The following is a 27,787-nucleotide window of genomic DNA, read 5'->3' as shown; positions in this document are numbered from 1 at the left end:
TAAAAAAGATCAATGGAGAATTTATTTGAATTTTTATGTTGGTAGAGAATACTGAATCTATCATGCACTGCCAGAAGAACTAACAAATTTGTCTTGGAAGAAATACAGTCAGAATGCTCCTTAAAAGGGAGGAGGATAGGATTTTGTCTCATATACTTTGGATATATTATCAGGAATGACCAGTTTCTAAAAAAGAGAATAATGATCAATGAAAAAGAGGACCCTCAATGAGATGGGTTACATAGTGGCTGAAGCAGTGCTAAAATAGCAATGACTGTGGATGGTACAGGGCCCAGCAGTATTTCTTCCTGTAAGGTGGAACTGATCTATGACACCCAACATCAATAACAACTGTGTAAAGTGAGAAAAAAAAATAGTAACGAAGAAAAAGGATTGGCTGGAAAGATAATTTGGTGTTTGAAACATTTATCTTGGGTACCTTTGTTTTCTATAACCATTTCAATACAAGTCACAGGATCAGCCCAACTCATTAGCTAACAGATGGCCCGTATGCCTTGATTAACCAAACAGCTGACCCAAAATACAATAAGATCATTTTTTTTATACAAGTCAACAACATGCCTATGAACACAGCCTCATGTTTCCAAAATTTGAGCAAATGTGAAGTGACTGCCATAGCAAAGCATTATGATGAAATGATTCTGTTCATATTCAACACAACTTGACAACCGACCCAGAATATGTCTTAAGTAGCACAGTGATAGCTTTCAGATTGTAACTGTACCAAAGTAATGGACATCTGTTGTTTGTATATGGTGTTGGTAGGGCTTTCAATCAAGATCCCTTCCTTTCTCTTGGTCAAGCAGTGGACATTAAGATTTCAATCAGGTGCACATTCAGTTCATAAGAATTGAATTTAAACAGAACTATGCAAAAAAAAAGGAGAAAGAAATTAATTGCTACAAAAAAGCTTGTTGGTGCGGATTTATTCTATTTATGCCTCAAAAGAGGCTACAGACAGGCATACTAGACAGCCAGGTATTTAGAGGTAATGTGTTTCTAATGTTACAATACTTTACTTTTGATTCTGTTCATTTGATTTGATATTAATTTTAAAAACATGTTCTTTACTGAATATTGAGTCAGTCTATGTTGCATATAATCAATTAATCAGCACTGACATGAAGAGGAAAATTAAAGTGGCTATTGATCTCCCATAATTTGAATTAACAAAATTTTACATAAAATGAAGATATAATATCAGCAGCCTATTGTACTTATCATGTAGGTTTCACTGCTTTAATTGCTTCTCTAACTTATTTATTTATCACTTTTCTTAATAATAGTGCCAGTTTGGAAGCAACTTTACCATTGAGAATTCTGGTGCAAAAGAAGCACATCTGTGCTGACAAGATGGTACACTCTATTGACCTAGATAATGAATTGCATAATTCAGACTTCACAACAGACACTGGACTATGAAAAAATAAGTAAACAAGCCCTCTTTCCCCTCTTCCAAAGAGCCTGAGAGATCCAAATCATTTATAATTGGCTGATAACTAAAAGGTTGACGGTTTGAAAGCACCAAGCAGTTCTGTGGAAGATCTTCCTACACGAAGATTGTTGTTGTTGTTAAGTGCTGTCGAGTCAGAGGTGACACATAGCGATCCTATGAACAAAAGACCTGGGCACCTGTCTAACTTTTGTCTTTTCTCCAGTTTCATAGGGTTTCCAGAGGCAAGCGGATTTCCAGAGACAAGCTATTATGGAAGTGGATGCCACTCCTGCTTCCAAGCAGAGATTACATAAAGATTACAGCCACAAAAACCATACAAGGCAAGTGAATAGTAATCCCCATGAGTTTGGTGCCAACTTGATGGTCTCAAACAACAAGAACTACTGTATTCCTTCTTCTTTCTGAATGTACTGGCCAGTAACATTCTACTTTAGCTCTTCCCTGGGAATCCCCATCAAAATCACCTTCACCGAGAGCTTGGCAGGGTAATAGTCAGAAGTGCATGCTGGGAAGACAATAAATAAAGGTTCAACAGATATACCTTTACAAGGATAAGAGAGATATTGGCTATCCACAAAAGAGGTAAGCAAAAATAAACCAAAGCAGCTAATAAGTCATATAACTTAGGTAGATTTAAAGCTATTTATAAGTGCAAATTTTCTTTTCACTCATTTTTCATCATACTCTGTTTCACTAATATCGCTTATACATGTGTGTGTGTTTGAGTGTGTGTAATCTTTACTATTACACTAGAAAAAATAATGTTTGTGTTGGTTAATGTAATATTCTGGGATTTTTTTCATATTGCCTTGGTTACTATTTCCTGAAAAATAAACAATAATGAGTAGAATAATTAATCAAAAGGAGAAAAATAGCTTTAAAAAGTAGCTGAGGTCCTATTGTACAGAAGTTTTAAAGCAGAGCTAAAGAGCTTAGATTCATATCATAAATGTTTAGCTCATAAGCATTTTATCAGAGCTCTACTTGCAGTGAATTGATCTCACTCTTTTATAACCTGGAATACAGAAGAAAAAGAGGGAGACATTGCACAACTTGTTAGGAGATAATTTCAAGATAATCATTCGAGTGACCAAATTCAAAGTAGAGATATAAAGGTTTGAAACAGACAGGCCTATAAGGTGATTAATAATACCAGAGAGAAGAAATTCCCTCCTTTGAACAAGTTCATATGATCAGCAGTAGCCAAAAATAAAGATTAGAAGCCAAGAAGTAACAAGAAAGAAGAATGAGTGAAACAGGAAACTCAAAGATGAAGTTGGAAGACTTCTTTTCCAATGTGGAGATGGTTACCAATGCCACAAAACATGATGTATATAGAATGTTGAATGGAAAAGCAATTTGTTCTGTAAACTTTCACTCAAATCAGAATATAATGTTTTAAAAAGGGCAAAGGGCTATACATGAAGGTCATATATAGAGTGGTGATGGAATGTAATTAAGGAGGGCAGAGAAAGACCACTTTCTCCCTATGTGACTGAGGGTCTCAGAAACCCAGTGGAGTCAAATATGAGTTGGTTCTGACTTGACAACAGTGAAGAGTGTGTGAAAAAATGATGGAAAGGTATCTGCAAGAATGGGACTATAAACCTGGCTCCCTGTGACAACAGAGACACCATGAAACAAGTCAGAACTATGGTTCTTTGGTAGTATAGAGGATGACACGCTAAATTCCATTGTGCACTTGCCAACCAAGTATCCAGGGAAAGACATTCTTTTGACTGGTAGAAATGCAAATGTGGAACTGAGCACACAGTTGAAGTTAGAGATGATGTCTCCTTCACAAGGTATTATGTGCTGTCAAGTCCAGTGGGTTTTTAGTGGCAGTTAACAGCATGAGAGGAGTTTGCCCATCCTAATCCCAAGGAGCAGCTGGTGGATTTGAACCACCTGCCTTCGTGATCGCAGTGCAGATTCTTATCAGGAGCATCATCCCTCAGTAGAAGGAAGAAGAAAATAGTGAAATCACAGAGAAGATGAAGTGCTAAGGAGGAAGCCAAGAAAGGAAGAAGTCAAAGCGATGGATGTGTATCATAAAAGGTACGGATTTTATTCTAAATATCATATAGTGAAAACACTGAGGGACTACAAGCAAAATTAAAGATGTCATTTGATTTACATTTTAAAAATATGGCTCTGAACACTTTATTTGTTGTTAATATGCACATCCAAGTCAGAATTGACTCATAGCGACCTTCCAGTGTGTGTTCGGAGGCAGATAATAGGAGGAGAGAGGAGACTACTCATTGTTCTTCCCTGGAGCAGCTGATGGATTCAAACCACATGTCTCTACAGAAAGGGACTGTAACATCAGTGCTGGAGCGGGGTCCCTAATCCATGACTCCTTCCTTTCCACCAGAAGATTTTCAGGTTCTTGTTGGGTCCTCCTTCTGTACCTTTTTCAACACAACAAAACTGATAAAATTAACCCCATCAGTAAGAAGTGAAAGGAAGAAACAACAAAAGGGTGAAAGGAGCAGTTTGTGGAATAGAATTGTTTTAGTCCACATTATAATTGTAGAGATGAAGGTAGGATAATCAAATTGTCTGTAACAAATGTCTGATTAAGTCTGAATATAACACTGCATCCTGATCCCTTGAAAACTTATCTCTGCTTGCTTCTGGTGAGTTCATGTTCATCATCTAAAAAGTTTCATTTAGTCTTTTGTTTCATACAATCTAGTTTCTACAGGCACTGGAAATGGACACAGAGACCAACTTCTCTATCCATGGTATGTAGTGATTTTTGAGTTCCACTGGGTGGAGTGATTGTTTCCATCCTATTATATAGCCTCTGTCTATGCTAATATTTACCGGGTCTTGAGAGTCAGGGAATCAGCTGAGAAATTTTATAGGATAGTTCAAGAGCTACGCTGCAGGGACCTGGAAGGTAACGTAAGTGGTAAAGACTGATATAGGTCAAGAATGAGAAATTTATTTTTCCCTTGAAGCTGAGTACACGTTATCCTCTTATATTCAGTCTTAGGCTCGAACCTCACATTTTCTGCCTGTCTTACACAGATTTGCAAATGTGAAAACTCAAATAAGGATACTGATGCTTGAAGGAAGTTAGAATAAGGGGCAATTCTTACCTGCAGATTGTTGAAGAGTATACATTTTTCGAGAAATATTTCCAGTAGGATTAATTGCACTGATTTCCTACAAAATGGGACAATATGCTCACTTGCCAATGCATAGTCCATTGTGTTGAGTCATTTCCATCCCAAAGCAATCCTCTATCAAGTTTCTGAAGCTGTAAATATCAAAAGAAAGAAACTCTTTCTCCCCCACAGAGTTGATGATGGAACTATCAAAGCTGTCCAGCCTCTGAATTAGCAGTGCAACTTGCCACGAACTCCACCAACAAGTAGTAAGGAGTTGTGCTGCCAACCCAAAGGCAAGTAGTTCAAATCCACCAGCTTCTCCTTGGGAGGCAAATGGGTAATCTCCTCTCACACTATTTACAGTCTCTGAAAACCAGCTAGAGGGTTAGAGATAAAAAATTTAAACTTAACAGCACATAACAAAAGCAACAGCAGCAACAACAATGTAAATATTATGACAACAGGGTTTACTTTTTACTTTAAAGTTTAATGGTTAGGCTTATCTTTTTATATGGGAACCAACGTGAGGGGGTGATGTTGAGATAGTTTTCTTTTATTGTCTTGTTTTGATGGGTCAGAGAGTCTCAGAATCTCAGACTGTCACTTTCATCACCTGTAGAGTCATCACGGAAATCACAAGAAACCCAGGTAATAGATCTTTATAACTCATAGCTGATACAAATTTGCTTATACTTTCACATTATACTGTTAGCCCTCTAATCTTCAGTGCCCACTCTGCTGTCAAGTGTCAGGTCAATGTAATTTTACTTCTCAGCATTGTTTCGTTTTACTATGTGCTTTTGCTACTCCTGATTTTCCTAAATATTCTTGTCCTTGTATAAGAAATGTCTTCATTTTGTTGGAGAAACTATTACAAATAAAACCAACTGTATTGTAATGAGTCTTAAAGCCTTCGCTAGCACTCTTTTAACAACCTTTCAAAGGTAGATCAGCATTAAAGATGTATTACCCAGCTCTCATAAAAGTTAAATATATTTCCTAGGAACCTTAGCTGAATTAGGGGCAAAGGCAGGAAAAAGAATTATTACTTCTACTTTAGTCTCTAGGCCATGTTACAAGAACAGACACCCCATCAAACAACTTCATAAAATGTGAAGAACCTAATTAGGAAATTAATTCCCAATTACGCATATAGAACAAAGTCTGCAAAATGAAGAAGGGGCCACAGAGGGGCCACGGCAGGGAAAGTCGGGCAAAGTGGAGATTCTTTCAGTGGGGAAACCAGTTTCCCTCAGAAGGGGAGAAACAAGGAGAGCGAGTGAACACAATTGATTTTATAAGAAAAGGCCCTGTGGTTTTATGTCTCTTGCCTTAGGGACTTTAATAATTACTTACAGAAGGTCAGGAAGTCTTAAAATTCTTTGAGGTGTGGGACATCTCCCAAAGTGGGCTTGGGAGGCATTGGGGAAGAAAGAAAGAACTTATAGCAACTATTAAATGATTAATTCCAGAGTCTTTCAGTAGGCATAGTCTACTCATACGGTGATTTTTTTGTTTAAAAAAAAAAGTGTATGGAAAATAAAATGCATGTTTTTTTAAATGTTAAACAATACTTTGTTCCTCAAAATCCTTTGATAGAAATCTATTTGTCGTTATGGTTTTATGTGCTGTGTAGTCGGAACCAGCTCCTGGCTGATGCTGCCTCTGGTTTTCAGAGGCTGCAAGTCACCCTGGAGGAGACTGCCCACCTTTCTCCCACAGAGCAGCCGGTGGAGTCACACCACCTGCCCTTGGGTGTGCAGCACAGCTCCTCATGCACTAAGCCACCAGGTGCCATGAGCATGACTTTGACTCATGGCCACTCTGGTGACTCGGTGGCTCAGTGCTAAGGGGTCGCACTGCATGTGAACAGCCCATGGAGGGGCAGCTATGAGGTGGTTCCATAATAACAACAACAAGCATGTCAGGGCGGAACTGTGCTCTGTAGGATCCTCGTTGGCTGGTTTTTCAGAAGTAAATCATCAGGTTTTTCTTCTGAAGTAAGGTGGACTTGAGCATTAAACTTTCGGATTGGTAATTGAGCACTTAATTGTTTGTACCACCCTGGGACTGCACCATTTACGCCAAAGAGAATTAACTACACTATTGTATTTTCAAGGTTCGTGATGGTAACATTTGGATAATGATTTTTTTAAAAATCCTCAAAGTGTCTTCTTTCAAGGTGATTCTGACCCACAGCAACCTGACATCAGGTTTCTGAGGCTGTCAATCTGAAAAAATAAATAAAAACACATTGACAAAAAGATTAAATATGCTTTCCTTGGAGAAAGTGCAACCAAGGTGCTCCTTAGAAGCCAGGATGCTGAAACTTCATTTCATATACTTTGGACATGTTGTCTGGAGGGGCCAGTTTTTAGAAAAAGACATCATTCTGGGTAAAGTGGAGCGTCAGAGAAAGAGAAAAAGACCCTCAACAAGAAGGCTTGACACAGTGACCATTACAATGGGCTTGAGAATATCAGAGATGGTGAGCAGGGCTCAGGACAGGACTACCTTCCCTCTGTTGTTCCTAAGGTCATCATGAGTCAGTCAGCTCAAAGATCCCTAGAAACAACAACCAATCTGAACAGGTGAGACGGCCCATCTTCGTCCTCGGAACAGCTGGTGGATTTTAACTGCTAAAGATACATAGACTTTTGCTTAGCAGTGTAACATCCTATAAACTGGCCTCCTCTAGACCATGTCTATATCACTCTTGTGCTTTCCAAGGTAACAGTCCCATTATACCACTTTTTTAATTGGGTTTTGCATGCAATTAAAATGAGAATGCCATAATGGGCCATGACATAAGAACAAAACATTCTCAAAAGAGTTCCTCTTGTTGTTTTTTCTAGGTTTTTTTTTCTTTCTTTCCTGAGCACTGAACATAATCTCTTTGTCAGCCTAGTGGCATGGTCACAATGCAGTGGCCTCAGACTAGGGAGACGTGTTCATTAGGGGAATTGCATTACTAGGCATGGTGCCAGAGTTTATTTCCTTGTTTGGAAGAGAAAAGCTAGCTGAATCCTCCGACTCCACCTGCTCGTCAGCCCTCTGAGCATTTCTCAGCCTTTCAGGTCAACCTCCGTGAATGTTAACTTTCATCAAGAAGGGAAAGGACAGGGAATTTGACCGCAAACTCCTTAATTTAAAGCACTGTTGTAGGAATGAACTTTGTCTTGCAAGAGGAATTTTTCTCTTTTCCTCGCCTTTGAATCATGACTCACTCATATCTAACCCTTCTTTGGGTTTCTTTGGCTGTAAATTGCATGGGAGGAGATTGTTGATCTTTGTCTTATGAAGGCGGAGGTGATTTGCACAGCCAGGGAAGCACAGTTTTTGGATTGGAGCATAACTTCCTATGGACTATGTAACCAGAGCTCCTTAAGAGATGCTTTGTTGTTGTTTTGTCTGTCAAGTTAGAATCAATCGGCCCATACCTGACCCTCCAGTGGGCTTCCAGAAGCAGTAAATTGCATGAGAGGAGACTGTGTATCTAAGTACCACAAAGGGATGCTCAGGGTAGTGTTAACCAGAAATACAAAAGAAAGGATGGAAGTTTCAAGTTAAAATGTAAAGAGGAAGAATACCACGCTGCATGCTATTTTTATCACGGAAGATGTTTATAGTCTGATCCTAAAAATCCATCATTTTGCTTTTAATGTTAACGTAGGGGCATCGTAGGAAGAAGACATTTTCTAAGTGAGAAGGGTACCATGCAAAAAGAAGATCAAAATTAGGGCCCGTAGCTCAGAAGTGGGCTATGAACCCAGTGCTTTTCATGTGGCTGAGTCTCTGACAAGTTGCCCTAAAGTTCTACAGATCAAAGTACAGACAGCTTGAGAACACAGAGCCTTCAAACTGTTTCCTAGCCCCTCAAACCAATTTCGACTAGTAATTAACCGATTCCCAACATCAAAAGGTGAGAGTTCCCAGGAGGAGTTGGGGAAGATCAAAGTCTGTGGTGAGGGGTCCCCCTGCACCCCTTCTCCCCCTCCACCCTCTTTCCCAGACATCCATCCATCCAACTGCAGCAAGCAAGCAGTCACCGTGCTTCTCACTAGAGACCAACATCAAACAGACTTCCAAATCACTTGCTTGAGTTTCTAAGCTCACTCAGGAAAAAAACGAGGAAGGTACAGGTATGCAACCATATGGTCCAGAGTTTTTAGTTGAACTAGATTGCTAATATTCCATCCTACTGCCCATCGCGAGTTGAGGTGCTAACCTAAAGGCCTTGGATGTCCAGTGGTTCAAATTCACCACAGCTCTGTGAGAGAGACTTTGGCTCTCTCCCCCTGGTTGTGATGGACAGACTTGGAAATCCACTACAGGCTTTCTGTGAGTCAGAACCAACTCAGCAGCAGTGAGTTCGAGTTTGATCGTCCTCTCTACAAGGTCAGCACTCGAACTAGAGTCACCGTGGTAATAAGAACCTAGGCAACAGCTCGAATTTACCACAGGATGCATACATCACACATGTTGAGCCCCTTCTTTTGTGTTTCATTACATAGTTGAATCCCAATTATTATATTGTTTAAAATAAGTATATTTGTGTATCTTTATTACCCAAAAGTAGAGAACATTACACAGTGACCTCCAGCAACAACAAGCCTATTTTTAGAAGTACTTTAAGTTGGGATCCCTCATCAAACACTAGTTAAGTGCTTGGTTGCTATCCAGAAAGTCCATGGTTCAAACCCTTCAGCCACTCCTAAGGAGAAAGATGAGACAGTATGCTCCCATAAAGCTTTGGAAACTCAATCAAGTAGTGCTACTTTGTCTTACAGAGTCACTAAGAGTAGCAATCAACTCCAGAGTAAGTAGTTTAAATCTAAGCCAGGTGTTGAGTGCAAGTGTGTCAGAGAAAGCCAGTCCCATGCAGAGTTGATCGTGCACCCTTACTCAGACATTTTAATAAAATACAATGGATGAGTTGGGCTTCTCTTAATTTCATTCATACCACTCCTAAGTTTCTACAAGTTTCTACCCCTAGAGTGAAGAGACTTAGAAATGCTCCTAAGCAAATCTTGGGCATTGTCCTTTGCATAGAAAATATCCATAACCAGAGTATTAACAGATTCTGTGCTCTAGGCACTCTTTGAAACAAAACTTCATAGTGGCTCACTGCCAAAATATATCATTGGGCCAAATATTGTTGTTAGGTGTCAATAAGTCTATTACAACTCACAGAGCCACACCATGTTGTTGTTGTTGTTATGCGTCGTCAAGTCGCTTGCAACTCATAGCGACCTTATGTACAACAGCCCTAAACTCTGCTCTGTCCTGTGCCAATCACACCGTCTCTGACACACCCATCCTGATTACCCCAACCACTGAATCAATCCACCTCATAGAGGGCCTTCCTCTCCTGCGCTGTCCCTCCACCCTCCCAAGCATGATGTCCCTCTCCAAGGACCTGTCCCTCCTTACAACATGTCCAAAGTATGTCAGACGGAGCCTTAGAATCCTTGCCTCCAAGGAGCAGCTCGGTTTGACCCTTTCCAGGATGAATCTGTTTGTTTTCTATAGCAGAGTATAATCTTGATGGAAGTAGATCACCAGATTTTTGCTTCCTTGGCATTTCTGGGTAGGTTTGAACAAACGACCTTAAGTTAGAAGGGTGAGCACTGAGCCATTGCAGGGCTCTTTAAGGTTTGAGTAAGCAAATCAATGGAAGAAATCAGGATGGGGGCTCATATTTTTAATTGGGAAGGGTTTTGCTAGCTAGCATCGTTAACTCAAGTCTCTGAAATGGAACATGAAAGTGTGTCTCAAAAGTGAGTTCAGACCCTGAAACACCCCCAGTATAGATGTACATCACTCAATATGCTATTCTTGTCCTTAGGAATGTGTGCTGATGTGAAATATTTTAGTCAGTGTTGAAGGAGCCTCTCCCTTCTTGTCATGCTTGTATTCTTATGATCTCATTTTGTCAGTGGAACCAATATTCTTCTTTAGTGTCTAGGTCAGAACCTCATCTTCTTGGATCTTTAAACGATCCCAAATCCATCAAGTCTAACATACACCGATCTTTCTTGTCATCTCTAATGTTACTAAGCTAAGTCCTATGATTCTGGCTATAGCTATGGACTACGGTAATTGTCTCCGGTCTGTTCTCCTTTTTCTAAAGCACCCATCACTGTCAGATTCATTTTCCCAGGCCACATCCTTGATATCATCACTCCTCAATGTAAAAGGCCTCTTTGAGGATTTCTTACTGCCCACAGGGAAAAAATAGGCAAAATCATTACATAGCTCCAAGTTCTCAGGAGGTAACCAAGGTCGTCTCAGGTGCCACCTGACCTTCTCTCAATTTTGTCTCAGAGTCTCAGAAGAGATGGAATGAGGAAGTGATGTGAACTCTGTCCTTTTTCAGGAATCAGCCCTTTGCTGGTTGTCAAGATCACGATTGACACTGGAGTTGAATGTCTGACTATTTAACTTTTAACTTGGCTTTTTTTTTTAAACTATAGGATGAGGAAAACAATAGATGTTATCTGCAGTTCCTCCGTGTCTACTACCATGGGCCATCTTCTAATTATTCACTCATCTGACCTGAGTAGCTCCAGTATATACTTGAATTAGTGTCTCCCACCTCTAGCATTTGAATATTGAAATGGAACGGGCTAACACCTAAGAGAAAGTTAGTTATAACTCAAAGTTTAGCCATCAGTTTGCCCCCTTTTTTGAAGTTCAGCTGGGCTCCCTGAGGCCTGTCTCTAGCATGTTTACTGGTTTGTTTTTTTTTTTTCTTATGGCATTTTAATGAAAATAACTCTCCTACCACTGCACTTAATAACTTCTTCCAGAAAGAAATGAGTTCTTGGATAATGACCCACTACACTGATACCATCAAAAAATAATGCCCAACGATAATAACACAAACTTTTTGTAGAAAAGGGTAGTTATGAGGTGAAATCCATTACTTGGGATGAATTCATAAAAGGATTTTTATTTTCTATAACACATTGTTTCTTTGTTTTTCTTTTACATATACCTCCTTCAGGAATAACCTTTGTGAAAAGATAAAGATATCAAAGCTGAACTTTTTGACCTTTTCTTTCTCTAAAGGAACATTGACAACATACTGTGAAACTCATATTTACTATATCCTATCCACTGAAAGGCTTATGAAAACGTTCTTTAAAAGCTTCCTAGTCGGTTTCCTCTTAATCCTTGGTGTTGGGGTTGGGGATGTCTGTTTTCTAATTTACTTAGTTTGTACAAAAGGAAAAGAGCTACAGGTTTTTCTTGTAAACATAATGAAGAGGAGGATACTGAGGGTCTTTCCTGGTTGATTTTCAAGCTTGATTTCATTGTTATTTGCTGTATGTCCCTGTAGTAATTACAGTAGCCTCAATCTTCTTGCTTGTGGTCCCCCTTTTACTTTTGTATTTTAAGACAATGTTATTTCTCTAGTGTTCTCCTTCACACACAGCAATTCTTCTTTTGTATTCTAGCCACCAGTCATTTTTTCAGGAAAACGAAAATTTGATTCTGTTCAATAAAAGGTACTTGATGTAGAAGAACTCTTCCACCCTGCAGATTAATAAGGATCCCTGGTAATGCAGTGAGTAGCAAGTTTTGCTGCTATGTGAAGAGTCGAAGAGTAAATAGTTCAAATTCAACAGCTCCTAGGGAGAAAAATGGACTGTCTCCTCTTGTAAAGATCTACATACCCCCTGGGAAACCAAACACAGGGTTACTGTGAGTCCGAAGCCCCTAGATGGCAGTTTAGATGAAAAGACTGAGCACTGACTTGATTTTTTAATGTAGTGGAGCAGCTGATGAAGGTGGGAAGGGGCAGGTTTCCCACCTGTCATTTTGACAGACAGTTTAGCATAATGTTAAGAACCCAGGCTTTAAAATAAGATAGATCTAGAGCAAGTCTGACTCTGTGATTTTGGATGAGTGATTTAAACTCATTGAACCTCAGTTTCCTCCTCTGTCTATGGGAACATGATAGCATGTAAGAACATAGATTTTTCTCATCTAAAGGATCCTTTCAATTTCTGAAGCAGGGTGGAACCATTTATTGACTGTCTAATATTCACTTAACATTATTGTTTTGGAGTCCACAAACCCACTTACTGGTGCCTTTTACAATCTTTCTGAAATGCTTGAAATTTTAAATCCATACTATACTTTGCAGGACATCCCTTACCCCAGAGTGAAGGAAGACAGCATTTTGTAACAGTTAGAAGGGAAAATGGAGAAAGCAAAAGGAAAAACTCAAATGTTACACGAGAAAAGCATGAACTCAAACCTCACATTGCAAGGGATATTTATGCTGCTCTAGAAATTTCACGTGAAACACCTATTACCAAGCTAGTTTAATTTGTTTACTTAATAAACTTTATATGACCTGTTTTTATTTAGCATGTGTACTGGAAGCTTTTGTATATAATTTCTAAGCCCATAGTGGCCTGATTTTCCCTGAACATTTATGACGTTCCACTACTCAACTTTCAAAAAAAAAAACCCATTATGAAATTAAATGGATCCAGGTGGATAATTTGAGAGGGTAACTATATTGCATGCAGCAAAGACAATATGTAAATATTGCAGCAATCTCTCTGACACGATATTAGAATATGAAAGAAAATGAAATCAACAAAACTATGAAATACTGAATTAATTTACTTTCAGATATTAAAAGTAATGAATCTTCTACTCATTTTCAGGTTCTATGACTCATCTTAATACTATGATAATTTTAACTTCGTTCCATTACTTAATGCGTATTTGCATCACAACACTTTGTAAATGAATGCCAACCACTTTTTTCAACCATGATTTGCCAAAACTTGCCTGTGTATTTTGGACATTGCTGGTTTGTGAGCGTGGTATCAAGAGGGGCCAGTCCCTGGAGGACATTATACATAGTAAAGCAGAGAGTCAGAGAAAAAGAGGCAGATCCTAAGCATGGATAGACTCAGGGGCTGAAACAAGGGGGCTTTAAAGTACAGCTGAGATTAGTAAGGATGGTACAGGACTGAGTTTGTTTCATTCATAAGATCTCTATGGGCTGAAACTAATTTGATAACACCGAACCACAAGCTTTCGTGAAACGAAACATTTTAAAGTGAGCCATGGAAGGAACAGTTGAGAGAATGATTTCTTTGCAAGATGAACAAATGGAAAATAAAGTGCAAGCAAATACAGTCCCTACATAAGACACAAACAAAGTGTTATTCTGAATCTGAGTCTATCTTACTCAGAAGCATTAACTTTTCCTTTAGTTTAAATAAAGGTAGATATAAATAATCGTGAGTCTTTTTTATTCTTAACATCAGTTGCTAGGGTATTATTCAGAAATAAAAAGTCATGAACTGCTGATAAGTGCTATAGCAAGGATGAATCTCAAAATCCCTGTCAAGGAAATGAAGCCAGACATGAGAGACAAAACAGAATATTTCAGAGTTTCTTTTAGATGAAATGTCCAGAAAAGGTAGATTTTTAGAGAAGAAAATTAGATTCGTGGTTTCCTGGGACTTGGCATGGAAATGAGAATTAACTGTAAATTGGTATGAGGGGTTTTACTGGGGGAACAAGAATGTTTAAAACTGATTCATGATGATGCTTGCCCTATTCAATGAAGTTACTATGTTGTTGTCACTGTCTGTCATCAAGTTGGAGCCGACCCACAGCTGACCCTCCAGAGTGTTTACAGAGGCAGTAAATCACATGGGAGGAGTTACCCATCCTTCTTCCCTTATACAGTTAGTGACGATGAACTGTGTGCCTTTGCAATAGCACTACAGTTTTTTACCACTAGGCCAAATGGGACAATGCATGGCATATGAACAGATCACACTAAATCTGGGACAAAACTCCAACCACTCCAAAAATCCAACCAAACAAACTGGAAAACATAATTCATACATGTTGTTGTTGTTATGTGCTGTCAGTCGTTTGCGACTCATAGCGACCCTATGCACAACAGCCCTAAATCCTGCTCTATCCTGCGCCAACCGCACCGCCTCTGACACACCCATCCCGATTAGCCCAGTCAGATTAGGGTGTTTGAGGGGAAAATTGTGTAGTGTGTCATCACAAGATAACTTCTAATGGTACAGGTAACACTTGGAAATCTGTGGAAATCCTGATGGTTTAAGTTTATTCACTGAGCACTGTGGCATTGCTCTGTCATACAAAGCCATGTGAGTTTTTTTGTAAAGGCAGTTACTGAAGCTCTCCTTCTAAGACATTATCCTTCCCTCCACACCTCTCTCTCACATACTACGTCCATATATGTCTCATATACCATGTCTTATACTGAGGTGAGTCTGATAGTCATTCTCTTAATGTATAATCTTATACCAAAGAGACAAGTCTTTTATCTCTTCTTTGAATTTATCCAATTTTGCTAAATATATTACTCAACTTATTACATCACTGATGTTGTATGGAGGAAAGATGTTGTATACCAAAACCCTTTTCAGTTCTTCCTCTACGTCTTTTTTTCCCTTTTATATTTGCCTGCATACAAGATTCATATGCATCGTGTTTCATTCACAAACATTATGCTTCACACATTGCTTCATTCACATTGTATTTCATATAATCATTTGTTAACATTGCGTTTTATAAAATCAGTCACCATTGATCTACTCATACCATGGGTCTTTGCAAGTACTAATTGGACCTTTCCCATTCCTTCTCCTCTGCCCACAGCTCATCCACCCATCTTAAATCTTTTTTTTTTCAGGCTTTTACTTATTTGTAAAGAAGACCTGGAGGCATAGTGCATTATGTGTTGAATTATGAAATGAAAGGCTAGTGGTTCAAATACACCAACCAGCTGCTCCCTAAGAAATAATTGGACAATTTCTTCCCATAAGGTTTTATAATCGTGGAAACTCAACAGAGGATCAGCATGACTTAGAACTGACACCAGCAAGTCTGAGGATACGTGTGCTGAATTTTCTGGAACAAGAGTAAACAGCAGCCCTGTGTTTTACAGATAATAAAAGCTAAAGATAGACTAAATTTGTTGTGCATCAGTGTGTTCATGTGTGTGGAAATGCATACCTATACACACGTGTATACAGGGAACATGAGTGGTGGAAGTATGAGAAGAAACTTGAGAGTTCCTAACACATCTTTGGGGTAACTGTTGTTGTGTTGTTGTTGTTGTTATGTGTCATCCAGTTGCTTACAATTCATAGCCACCCTATGGCCAAGAGCTCTGAACCCTGCTCTACCTTGAGCCAATTTCATTGACTCCGACACACATATCCCCATTACTCCAGTCACTGAGTCAATCTCATCAAGGGTCTTCTCTTGTGCTGTCCCTCCACCCTCCCAAACATGATGTCCCTCTCCAAGGACTAGTCCCACCTTACAACATGCACAGAGTATGTCAAACAGAGGTTCAGAATCTGTGCCTCCAAGGAGCAGCCTGGTTTTACCCTCTCCAGAACATAACTGTTGAGTAATTTTGTCAACTCTGTACACTTTCTATTTAAGAGGTTGCTTTTGCAGAGACCATTTCTATTAACACTAAAACTGTTGTGTTTTGAAATTATGTCCCTCCTCTCTCATTCCATATTTCTTCCTTAATTCTTATTATTTCAGAAATCAGAGGTATAGCCAAAGAGAGAGAAAATGTATTCAGTTTGGGGGGGGACCCCCAACCAAAAAAAGACCTATTTCTTTCTTATTCTCTAGGAGAAGAGGAAAAGTGGAAGTCCCAGTGAGTCAGTGTTATTTTTGTGCAAGGCTTGGGGATCCGCACTGATGAGATGGTTGATCTTTTAAATGCATGATTTTATTTCGTTCATACAGCAATTTCCTGAGATATGTGTTATTATTTTCTTTTCAGTCAGTGGTCAGGAAGCAAAAACTCAGCATCGTTCATCAAGCTAGTATGTGAAGATATTTGACTCTAATGCCAATTTGTTAAAACAATAAGCGGTTTTGATGCTCAGTAACTTTTCCTTAATAAGACTTAGCAAACTTGTCTAGTAGTATATTCTGGTCCTGCTTCAATTCCAGGAAAAATAAACAAACAAACAGAAAAACCAAAAAAACTCTGAGTAATGACACATAAAAATTGTAGGTGAAAAAGTGGCTAGTCATTTTTTTCAAGGAAATGAAATGTGGACATGTTTGGGTTGTTGATTTCCCTCCCCCCATCTTAAACTACCTGATAAATTCTCTACTTTCTCCTGTTACTGCCTAATTGGAAGAAGTGTCTTTGTAATGGTAATGACATCCTTCTGCAATCAACCATGATATATAAGTGATAAGATATTGGTCTTCCGCTTCATTATGGGTAACATGTATCCAAAGTTTACTTGGTTCTGTGAGCCTTCCCTTACATAATTAGGTGATACACTTTGATGTCATTTTGACTTTCAAGTTTTGGGATGAAATTCTATTAGCATGTGTGCTTCATATTGTTAAAGATAACATCTTTGTATAAAGCTTGGTATTGTGAAGGTTAACATCTTGTTTACTACAGTAAATCACTTAAGATGTAAATTCTCAAACATGAATGCACACCGGAAGTTGAGAAAACACCATGGGTAAATACTGATTGTTGGCCACTAAAATCTCCTCTTAAGTAGACGTAAGGGCACCAGAAAGTTTGCCTGTCTTTTAAATTTTTAAGATGATGCAAATATGCTAGCTGGGAGCTTTTCTTACAGAGTCACTGGCTTGAAGTAAAAATGAGAGACGCACTAAGAGAAATCAGGTTCCACTGATGTGTAATAGGTATATTGCCTCTTGGGATTCTGTGTGAAATTTCAGCAACTATATCTACTTGAAAGTGGATCTACCAAAAGACCGTTCTGTTTTAAATTGTGTTGCTCAGGTATGTTAATCTTGAATACTATAATTTCAAACCAAATTTGTAGGGTTTATCAAACAATTTTACAAAGTTCACATGAATGTTTTTTGCAAACACTTGACTGAGTACAGTCAATATATTTTCGAAGGAAACTTGATAGCGTAAGAGTTAGGCACGTGGCTTTTAACTGAAAGATTGAGTGTCCAAACATACAAGGGACTCCGCGGGAGAAAAGACCTGGTGATCTGTTCTCAAAAAACATCACTGGCAACCAACTCGACAGATGCAAGTCACAACCACAGTGAGATGCCTTCCCACCCCAATAGCACCGGCAAAGTTTAACAGGCAGCAAGCAATAAATATTGGAGAGGATGTGCAGAATTTGGGACTCTTATACATTACTGATGAGATTCCAAGATTTTTCAACCACCCTGGAAGGCAACTGACATTTTCTCAAAAAGCTGAACACAGAAATGTCATATTATTCAGTTAATCAACTGCTAGGAATATATATACCCCAAGGAAAATAGAGCTGAGACACAAACAGAGATTGGTATTCCAGTGTTCATAGCAGTGTTATTCATAATAGCAAGAACATGGTAACAACCCAAATGTCCATCAACAAATGGAAGGATTGAGAAATTGTGATACATTTACACAATGGACTACTATACAGCACCCAATAGCAACGAATTTAAAAAAATATGATATGGCATGGCATAGGTTGGAGAGCATTACATTGAGTGAACTAACTCAGTCTCATGAGGACAAATAATACAGAATATCATTATTGTAAAAATAGAAGGATTACTAGTAAGATATGTATAAAAGTCCAAAGAGCGAAGGGAAGGGAGGAAGAGGGGCTGAAAGTGGGGATGGAAGTAATCATGAGATCACAGAGTTTTATGGGCAGAGGGAGGGGGTGAGGGAATTAGGTCCAGTGGGGACCTGAAAAGGCAGGGTAATGGTGGACATGGACCAAGTGTGATTAATTTTATAAAACATAATATATGGAAATGAACATGTGAAACACAATGTGAATAGAGGAATGTGTGAAATACAATGTATATAAATAAAACACAGTATGTATTAATCTGATATGCAAACTAATATAAAATAAAAATAAGTTTAAAAAACAAAAACCAAAAACGAACAAACAAAAAAAAAACAACCTTGAGACTACAAAAATATATGGAGAAATTCCATTTCATTATGCAGGATGGCTGTTAGTTGGAACTGACTTAAAAAAACATAAACAGTAATATCTCTGTATGAAATACATCAAGTAAAGAGGTCAGGTAGCTTGTTTATATAGCTAGAAAATTGTAAAGATAATTTGTTTTCTGATTTTTAAAAATCTCAAAAACCTTTTAACTATACCAGTACATATGTCATGTATTTAAGTATATGTTTCACAAGGCACAACCAAGATAAAAATGAAGGCAGGTGGCACACTTATAAAGCACTGGATCACGAATTTGGAATTTTGGGTCCTAATTCCATTGGTCTGTTATGTCATCTGTTCTTTTGGTGAAAAATAAGGGATCCAAATAGACTTCAGTTTACACAACTATAAAATAAAGGTAGACCAGATAACTTTGTTCCTGCTCTCTGTTGTTCATTTCTGTCTTCATTCATTGAGGAAGTATTCATCAATAACTTGTTAAAGTGATACTGTTTGTGGTCCTTGAAATGGTACATGAACAAGATACCTGACATGACATACTTATACGTCATAAAACTTTTATTCAAAGTGAAATACAGAATAGTGTGTATGTGTGTGTGTGTGTGTACACACACACACACATGCACTTATTCAAAAGAAGGAAGGATGGCTTTTTAAAAAGTACAGTTGGGTGAAGTGAGTGATGAATGAGTGAGTCAAGCAATACTGCTGTAGCTAAGAGAATGAAATTTCTCTCTAAGACTGCTAGGAGAACAAACAGGTTTGTCCTGGAGAGGGTGAAGCCGGAATGCTCCTTGGAGTCAAGGATTCTGAATCTTCATCTGACATACTCTGGGCATGTTGCAAGGAGGGACTGGTCCTTGGAGAGGGACATCATGCTTGGGAGAGTGGAAGGATGGAGCAGGAGAGGAAGACCCTCGATGAAATGGATCGATTCTGCGAGTGGAATGGTGAGAATGAATGTATTTGAGACGGCGAGGTTGGCACAGGACAGAACAGCATTTAGAGCTCTTGTACACAGGGTCGCTATGAGTCACAAGCGACTCGATGGCACATAACAACAACAAGAACAAGAAAACAATGTCCAAGAGTGAATGAACATTTTAACAGATAAAAGGTTAAGAGAGTTATAGATAGAACTTTGGTATATGCAAAGGTCCTGAAGTATGAAATAGCTCACTGTTTGTGACATAATAAGAAAGACAGTATTCTAAGCCTATGGAATAAGTGAGTGGGAAGAGATAAGATTCAACTTATAGATAGGCAGAGGTGGGTCATTCAAAAATTCAAAGACTACAATAAAAATTTGCAGGAGAGGTTGGCCAATAAGATGACTCATTGGTTGTATGGACAATTAATAATGGTGTAAAAATGAATGTAGAAGTACATAAAAATCAATTTCAAAATTCTTAACCTTTAAGTACATGTTTTCTTCTAGCTTATTTAGCATATGAATAAGAAAGTTCAAATTAATATACCAGCCCAAATTGTGCCTTCACCATTGATACTTTAAGGATATTACTAAGCATTATAAACACAGGCAACCCAAATAATAATTAGGGGGAAAATCATATGGAAATTGCTAAAAAACTCATTAGAGTGTGCTTAATTATTGCAGTGAAGGGTTAGCAAGAGGATTGGAGCTTACCGAATAAATCTGTTTGCATATGGATTGATATGCTTGTATCATAATTACTCACAGCTGTTGGACTTTCTAAGTTTATTAGGAACTTAATTCCCAAACTTTCATGCTGAAAGGATTTTCTAAGAGGGAAACATTAGCCCAGTGCCAGCAATGTGAGCAAAGAACATTTTTTGAGGCATTCTTTTCTGCAATTACTTACAGAGTAACTACAGATCTCCTCATTATACATAATGAAGTGGATCTGCTCGTTTTTGATTTTCACACACTTTGCACGAACAGCAAAGCCTCCTGATTGAAACTGCTTGAGCTCTGTGATGAGAAGTTGCCTGTAATATGTATTTCAATTACAAAACGATCTCAGAAAACAGGCTTGATGCCTGATATATTCATTTGAAAGCAATTCTTGACTAAATTGATCTTTAAATAATCTATCTATACTCTTGTTAATTTAATAGATCAACTGACATCAGGAGCCGACAGGAGTGCTTCATCCTTCACGCTCTGACTTAATAGATGACAACTAATCTTTCTTGGTGATTCATTTATTTTACTTTATAAATTGGAAGGCATGTATCAAACTACACCAAACCTTTTGCTGCTGAATTGATTTCATACGGTGATGACCCTATAGGAAAGAAGAGAACAGTCTCGTAGGACTTCCAAGTCTGTGTGCAAATCTTTATCGTAGTAAATTGTCTTATCTTTCTTTCGCGTTGAAGTGTAGACCTTCTGCTTGGTAGTCATGAACTTAACCACGGGGCCCTGGGGATAGAATAAGCATATGCACAGGGCTCCTAAAACATAGTCAGGGGTATGCTAGTAGTTTCTTCCTACTCACCATTAATTAGAAAATGAATACTGGGCCATAGTTAGTAATTTTCATTTTGGTTTAATTTGTGTCGTTTAATTTATGACTGCTGCCTTATTTAGTATACTACTGAGCACAATAAAGTGATTATTTGTGCCTGAGTGACTTCCTTTGTTCAAAGGCTCCTTTTAATATAAAGTTTTATTAAATACCGAGATTATCTGATGAGGGCAATTTAAAAAAAAGAAGACAAAAACTTGACAACTAAGGTGTTAACTAAAGTGTCCAGGCCATTTACAGTACACACACCCACCCCTGCTCTGACTATTTGTTGTTGATTTACCTATTCTCTTTTGTAATATGACTTATCTTCTTATGGACGCTCTAGCCGAGTAGTCTATAGGGAGTTGTTCTACTAACCTAGATGCTGTGTATATCTTGTGGTTCAAATTCACCAGTAACTGCACCGGAGAAAGATGAGTAGTTTCTCCCCATTAATATATACAGCCTTGGAAACCTAGGGTATGTCCACAATGAGTCAGAACTGACCCAATGACACTGTTTGAGCTTTTGTTATCTTTTTAGTATACATCGTGTGTTCTAGACTCACGAATGACTCATTTCCCTCAAATTTACTTTGGACTTTAATTTATCCATGACTACATCCATTCTCAGGCAACTTGATGGCACATAACAACAACAATATTATCCATTCCATTCTTTCCTCCTGGAATACATTTCCTCCCATAGACTGAAATCTCACCAAATACTTCTAGGATCAAGTGAACGTGTCCTCCTTGGAAGAGACTTACCTTGTCGTGTTCAAGGTAAAATTAATATGAAATAAAGTGAGGTTCTTTAGGACTAGTGTATTACTTCTCAACAATTAAAGTGCTGATAGCAAAAACAACAATCATAGTGATAGCAAGTGCTTATGTGCTTTGCATTTATCAACTCATCTCACTGTAATGTTAGCCCAATGGTGGTAAGGTTTATTTTCTCTCCTATCTGGCACATGAGTGGCAGAGGCAAAGAGAGACTGAAGAATTTTGTCATGGGTCACTCAGATGCTGAGAAGACTGAGCTAGAATTTGGATATGGAAACTGTGACTCTGGAACTAACTCCAACACTGTGTCACTACATTAATCTTCCACTGAAGTTGAAAACATAAGAAGAAACTCTAAAATGCTTAGCACTGTGCCCCCACAGATAGCTAGACTCCTATGTACATACTGCAAAAGTAAGGACTGTGATGACACTTTGATCACCAAGTTTTTGTCTTTATAAAATTGTCTTCATCAGGTAATTTTAGCATCTAATAAACTCTAATGCCCTAGTGGAAAAGAAGTATGTTGCCAAACCCTGCACAGGCAGTTAGAATTCAACAGCTGCTCTGTGGGAGAGAGATGGAAAATCTCCTCCTATGTCATATATATCTTCTGAAAACCCACTGAAAAGTCAACTATACATTGGTCTCAAATTGATGGCATTCAGAGTGATCATTTAATGAAATGACATTGAAAGGAGCCTTAGAATAAAAGGGGTAGTTAGTTACTTTTATTACTCCATGCAATAGAAGTATTTAAGGGTAAATAATAAATCAGAAATGAATTTTGTTTTATTCCAGTCCCATGTCAACCGGCAATCTAACATTTTGAATTTTATTTTATAAATTGACAATCACAATTTACATGTGTGAGTGTGTATCTCACATTCACTCAACAACATTCAGTCAATGAATGAATGAATAAGCAACAATCCAGTACTGTTCTATTTAGGTTTTTCTTTGCCCTCTTGGTTCTGTGAGATACAGTGCTATGTTCTTCAAAAAGTCATTGGAGCATGGAGTAAAATATTTTCCCCTTAGATTTTATTAAGTATTGAAAATATTGAAACACAAAAATCAATATTTTGATTTAAAATTAAAACTAATATATTCAATTTTGTAAATAAAGTAGTAGAAAATTTTTAAAAAAACCACAAAAACAAGAACAACACAAATCTAGAAAAAACCCAAATTTTGTCTCACATACTTTGGGCCTGTTATTAGAAAGGGCCAGTCCTTGGAAAAGTGTATCATGCTTGGAAAGTTGGTGAGTCAGAGAAAGAGAGGAAGACGGATTAACACCATGACTGTGACAATGGGCTTGTGTCTATCAGATAGTGGGGATGGCACAAGATAGGGCACGGTTCATATCTATTGTTCTTGGGGTTGCTATAAGTCACAGTAAATTTTATGGCACATAATAACAACAACAGATCCCAAAGAAAAATGTAAAAATTATCTGATTAATACAGATAGCCACTTACCAATTTATATTCTTGAATTTGAGAGAATCATTTAATTAACTGTATAGGTGGTTATTACGCTTTTCACAGAAGTGCATATCATGCATTTAGAATTTTAAAATTGCATCTCCAAGAGAATCCTCTTAAGAATCTAATTATTATATACTTTGAATTTTCCACAATTAGTGAAAATATTTTCCTTGCTTTAAGAGGGGAAAACCCCAACTGACATGAACATCCTCTTGTGAGTTGAATGAAAACATTTTGAAAACTAAGTGTTGTTTATGCCTCTGAATCAGAGCTGACCATCTGGCGTGTTTCCAAAGGCTATAAATCTCACTGGAGGAGACTGTGTATCTTTCTCTTGAGGAACAGCTTGCAATTCCTTAAAACTAGGTCACTAGAGCTCTGGCATTAGAAATAGGCTCTTATATTTAACTAGGGCTGAAATTTACATGAAAATAATTGGACAGTGAAACAACCAAGAACCTCTTCCTCATAGATTTCTTGCCATAGTTTTCAAGTTACTGATGAGTGTGTGATCATCCTTAAAAAAAAAAAATCCTAATTGGTTGAATCAATACGAGTGGAATTTCTTCTACTTAGGGAAATTAAGATGCTAATTCAGATAAAATTTGAAATAAAATGCTGATCGGTCTTTTGAGCTTGGCAAATGGTTGAAATTCTTTGAACTTACTATGTGATTGCTGATTGGATCAACTTCAAAAGTATTGCTTCTTTGAGCTTGGCCTATTGAGAATACAGACATGCCTTTAGAGAACATTGGGAGAGGGCAGAGGCGGGAGACAGAAAGGGAAAAAGAGAGGAAGGAGAAGAGGAGGGGGAGAAACTAACTATGTTGGCTATTTTCTCTGAGCAGTCTCAAGTAGAAAGAATAGAAGAGTTCTTAGAAGTCTCTCAGTGGCCTGAAGCTTTACTCATATCAGTTTAGAAAAAGGCATAAATGCATATTATATGTATAATTTTATATTATATGCTATACTATATCATGCATGTTAATAAAAGTACATACTTCACCAACTTGAGTTCAAATGAGTAAAAAAATTTCATTTGCTCCTTCCTGCCCCACACTGAGAAACACAGCTGCGGATGATATGTCAGTATAGCTTTTGTTATTAGGCGCCATCGACTAGGACTCACTGCAGGCCTATGAACAATTCCCATCCCTGAAGTCTGCACATATATGTTGTTGTTGTGTGCTCTCAAATTGACTCACAGCTGACCCTCCAGTGGGTTTTCAGAGGCAGTTAATCACATTGGAGATGACATGCCTTTCGGATTGCAGGGCAACTTCTTAGCACCGGGGCTACCTCATATATAAATATGTATATGTTTATATGCACACATTGCCCTGAAATGTGTGTGTGTGTGTGTGTGTGTGTGTGTGTGTGTGTGTGTGTAGATATTGATCTATATGTATGCCACAAATTCTTTTCTAAGATCAACTTTTCTAGCAACCAACTTAAAAAAGGAAGTACATGAACTTACAACACCCATGGTATTCATAATGCAGAACCAAGACAATTGCTCAGGCAAAGCCCCACCATTCTTGATAACAGAAGGAAATGTCTCTCTAGGGATTGAGTCAATGAACCAAAGCAAAATTGCTGTTACTAATAAAAAAATACTGCCCTTCACATAGGGACTACAAAATTATCCACTATGTTCTTTGAGATATATTTCCAGGGATGGGTTTCCATTGATTAATCAAACCTCTCTTTCAAAGCTTTATATTTATAGAAGAGCATGAACAACAACAGGTGATTAATTAATATTTGTGTGAAGGTAGAGAGAAAAAATCCCAACAAAACAAAAACTCACAACAAAACAAAACCCAGCAAAACAAAAACCCACAACAAAACAAAAACCAACAAAACAGACAGGAAGAAAGGAAGAAAGGGAAAGAAGAGTGCAAGTGTTCTGTTAGGATTGTACTGCAAGGAGCCAAACCAAGTACACAGTGGTAAGGCTGATGGGTAAGTGTCAATACAATCTGCTTTAAAAAGATATGTTAAACTGCAAACTCAGAGTCTTAAGCAAATATCCACCTGGTGCTATGAAGTAAATTTATTTGGATTTAATCCACAATTTCCCAAGATTATTTTGACTGATGTCCTCCAATTATTTCTGAAGGTTTGTTACTCTCTGATACTAATTCCATTAATTTAGTAAAGGCCAACTTAGGACAACTTTTTTTCTTTTCTTTTTCAGACTTTTTTTCTCTATTATACCTTTAAATAATTTTTATTTAAACAAATTTTCTTTACCAGTATATATTGCCAACTTGGTAGGAATATACACTGAATTGATGGGGTCAAGTCAACACTAACTCAAAGTGACTCCAGGATGTATCAGAATAATGTACCATAGGGTTTTAGGTTTTCAGTGGATGATTTCTTTTCAGAAGTGGACTATCTGGCCTTTTCTCTAAGGAACATCTGGATGAACTTGAACCTCAAATCTTTCAGTGAATAGCTGTGTTTATTAATTGATATACATAAAAATTACTTGGAAACATTCAAACTTTGATCCTTTTTTGTTATGGCTATGAGTATTCCATAAAAGTAGCTAGAAACCAAATATTTAACTCCTGGTAGTAAATTAAACCATCACCTTCTCAACATTATCATGTACATATTATCAACACCTCAATATCAAAATAGCCCAAATTAAACTTCAAAGTTTTTCTCTCTAAATTTGCTTATCACACATAATCTTTACTGCCTGTTACAAGTGCTTACTGTGCAACCTGAAATATCATAGCTATCTTCCACTTCTCCCTCTACCAATTGCTCATTTGTAATGTTCAAACCAAAATTGCACTTCCAAAAATGATATAAAGTAATGGCAGAGATAGCACACCTCAAAGAAATGAAATCTGCTGTTCAAACAATATGAAGTTCTATTTTTTCACTGTAATCAAGAGTAAGACACTTTTCTTCATAAACAATATTGTTCTAATATGATGAGCAAAAATAGGTAGGTTTTTATAGAACTTTCTCTGGGATTGGACCTATCGTTAGACTTACACACACACACACATACACACACACACACACACGCACATGTGTGTGTTTACTAGGGTGGTGAGTCTATTGTTCAAAATGGCTTTCCTAGGCCATAGCTCTTGACTTTGCCGCATAGCTGGGTGAGAACTTGCAAACAGGATGTATTTGCTAGTTTTACAATCCCACTAGATTTAAATTGAGTAGCTTCAACAGCAGAAATTTGTGAACCTCACCGCCAGCAAAAAAGAAGCAGCAGAGAATAGAGCAGATGTCCTGACCTGGGACCACTATCCCATGAGCCACGACCATTTCCCAAGTTTGCTGGATGGCTAGGGGTAGGAAGGAGATGTGATAATTGGCAGAACTAAGAGAGCTTTCTTAAAGCAGGGCTAATGTCTGAAGAATGAAGGTCTTGCTAGCACTATTGAGAAGCTATACTGACTGAGAAATGGAATCCTACTGCCAACCTATGTTGTAATCTGTGAATTTCCCTAATACACTCCATAGTTGCGAGTGCTGTTTTGTGAGTACTGTGTAGCTATTGCGATAAATTTGGGATTGGATAGAACCTTGGGAATTAGTAGAAAGAGGTGAGGGAGTATAAAGGGCAACTCTGACTTCATAGAAATTGGTATCCTTATGAAAGCTAATGACAGGACAGTTCTCCCTTATGGAGTTAGTAGAGTTGAGATACGGCTGTCTCCACACTGCCTTAACTGGTTACCAATACTGAGTGCAAAGAAACAGAAAGGACTGCTTTGAATGTAAAAGATGAAAAGCTTGATTAGGCCAGGATTCATAACTGAGTTATTTCTCCCAATTGAGTAAAAGAGATTCAAATACGGTTGTACTGCTGTCTTTCATAAATATATTAAAAAGTGGTTTCAACATGTACTGCTGAGATTTATTTACTCTTTACTCCAGTGTCACTTTAGTATCTATTGTGTTTATATACATATTTTCAAATATTTCATAAGAGGAAAATGAATTCATAAGAAAACAGTAGGACTATCCCTGATAATTTCCTCTTTCTTCAGGAGGTACTCTGCCTCAGAGATGCCATCATGATCAGCGGGGCTACTAATGCTTACTGGCCAAAGACTTTTCACTTCCTATATACTCCTGGAGATCTCTGGAGCCCTTTCAAGTTGATATCTCGTGGGTATACTGAGAGGCTGGGTAAGGCAACATTCAAAGGAGCTATTTAAAACCTCCTCTTGATTGTTGTAGAATCGAGATGACATAATGAGACCCGTTTACAGTCACTTCTTTGCGAAGGTGTGAAGAGAGTCTGACAGCACTCGAAACTATCTGTTGAACATGTTCTACATGCCAGCATCATAGGAGATGCTGATGAACAACAGTGAAAAAAACTGACCCAGTTCCTGACTTCGCAGGTCTGACAATGGCAAGAGAGAGCAGACAAAT

At 37.9% G+C, this 27,787-nt stretch overlaps 1 protein-coding gene across 2 annotated transcripts in view; it reads right to left on the bottom strand.

The window, feature by feature from the left end:
* Positions 1–27,787, bottom strand: part of TENM2 (teneurin transmembrane protein 2) — a 1,365,940-nt gene that overhangs the window by 855,856 nt on the left and 482,297 nt on the right. The gene's annotated exons all lie outside the window — the stretch shown is intronic.

This window comes from Elephantulus edwardii, unplaced genomic scaffold (assembly GCF_000299155.1).
Source record: "Elephantulus edwardii isolate Elephantulus edwardi_28Jun2011 unplaced genomic scaffold, EleEdw1.0 scaffold00033, whole genome shotgun sequence".
Taxonomy (NCBI): Eukaryota; Metazoa; Chordata; class Mammalia; order Macroscelidea; family Macroscelididae; genus Elephantulus; species Elephantulus edwardii.
The sequence above is the reverse complement of the archived record's forward strand: the minus strand, read 5'-3'. Positions and strand labels throughout refer to the sequence as shown.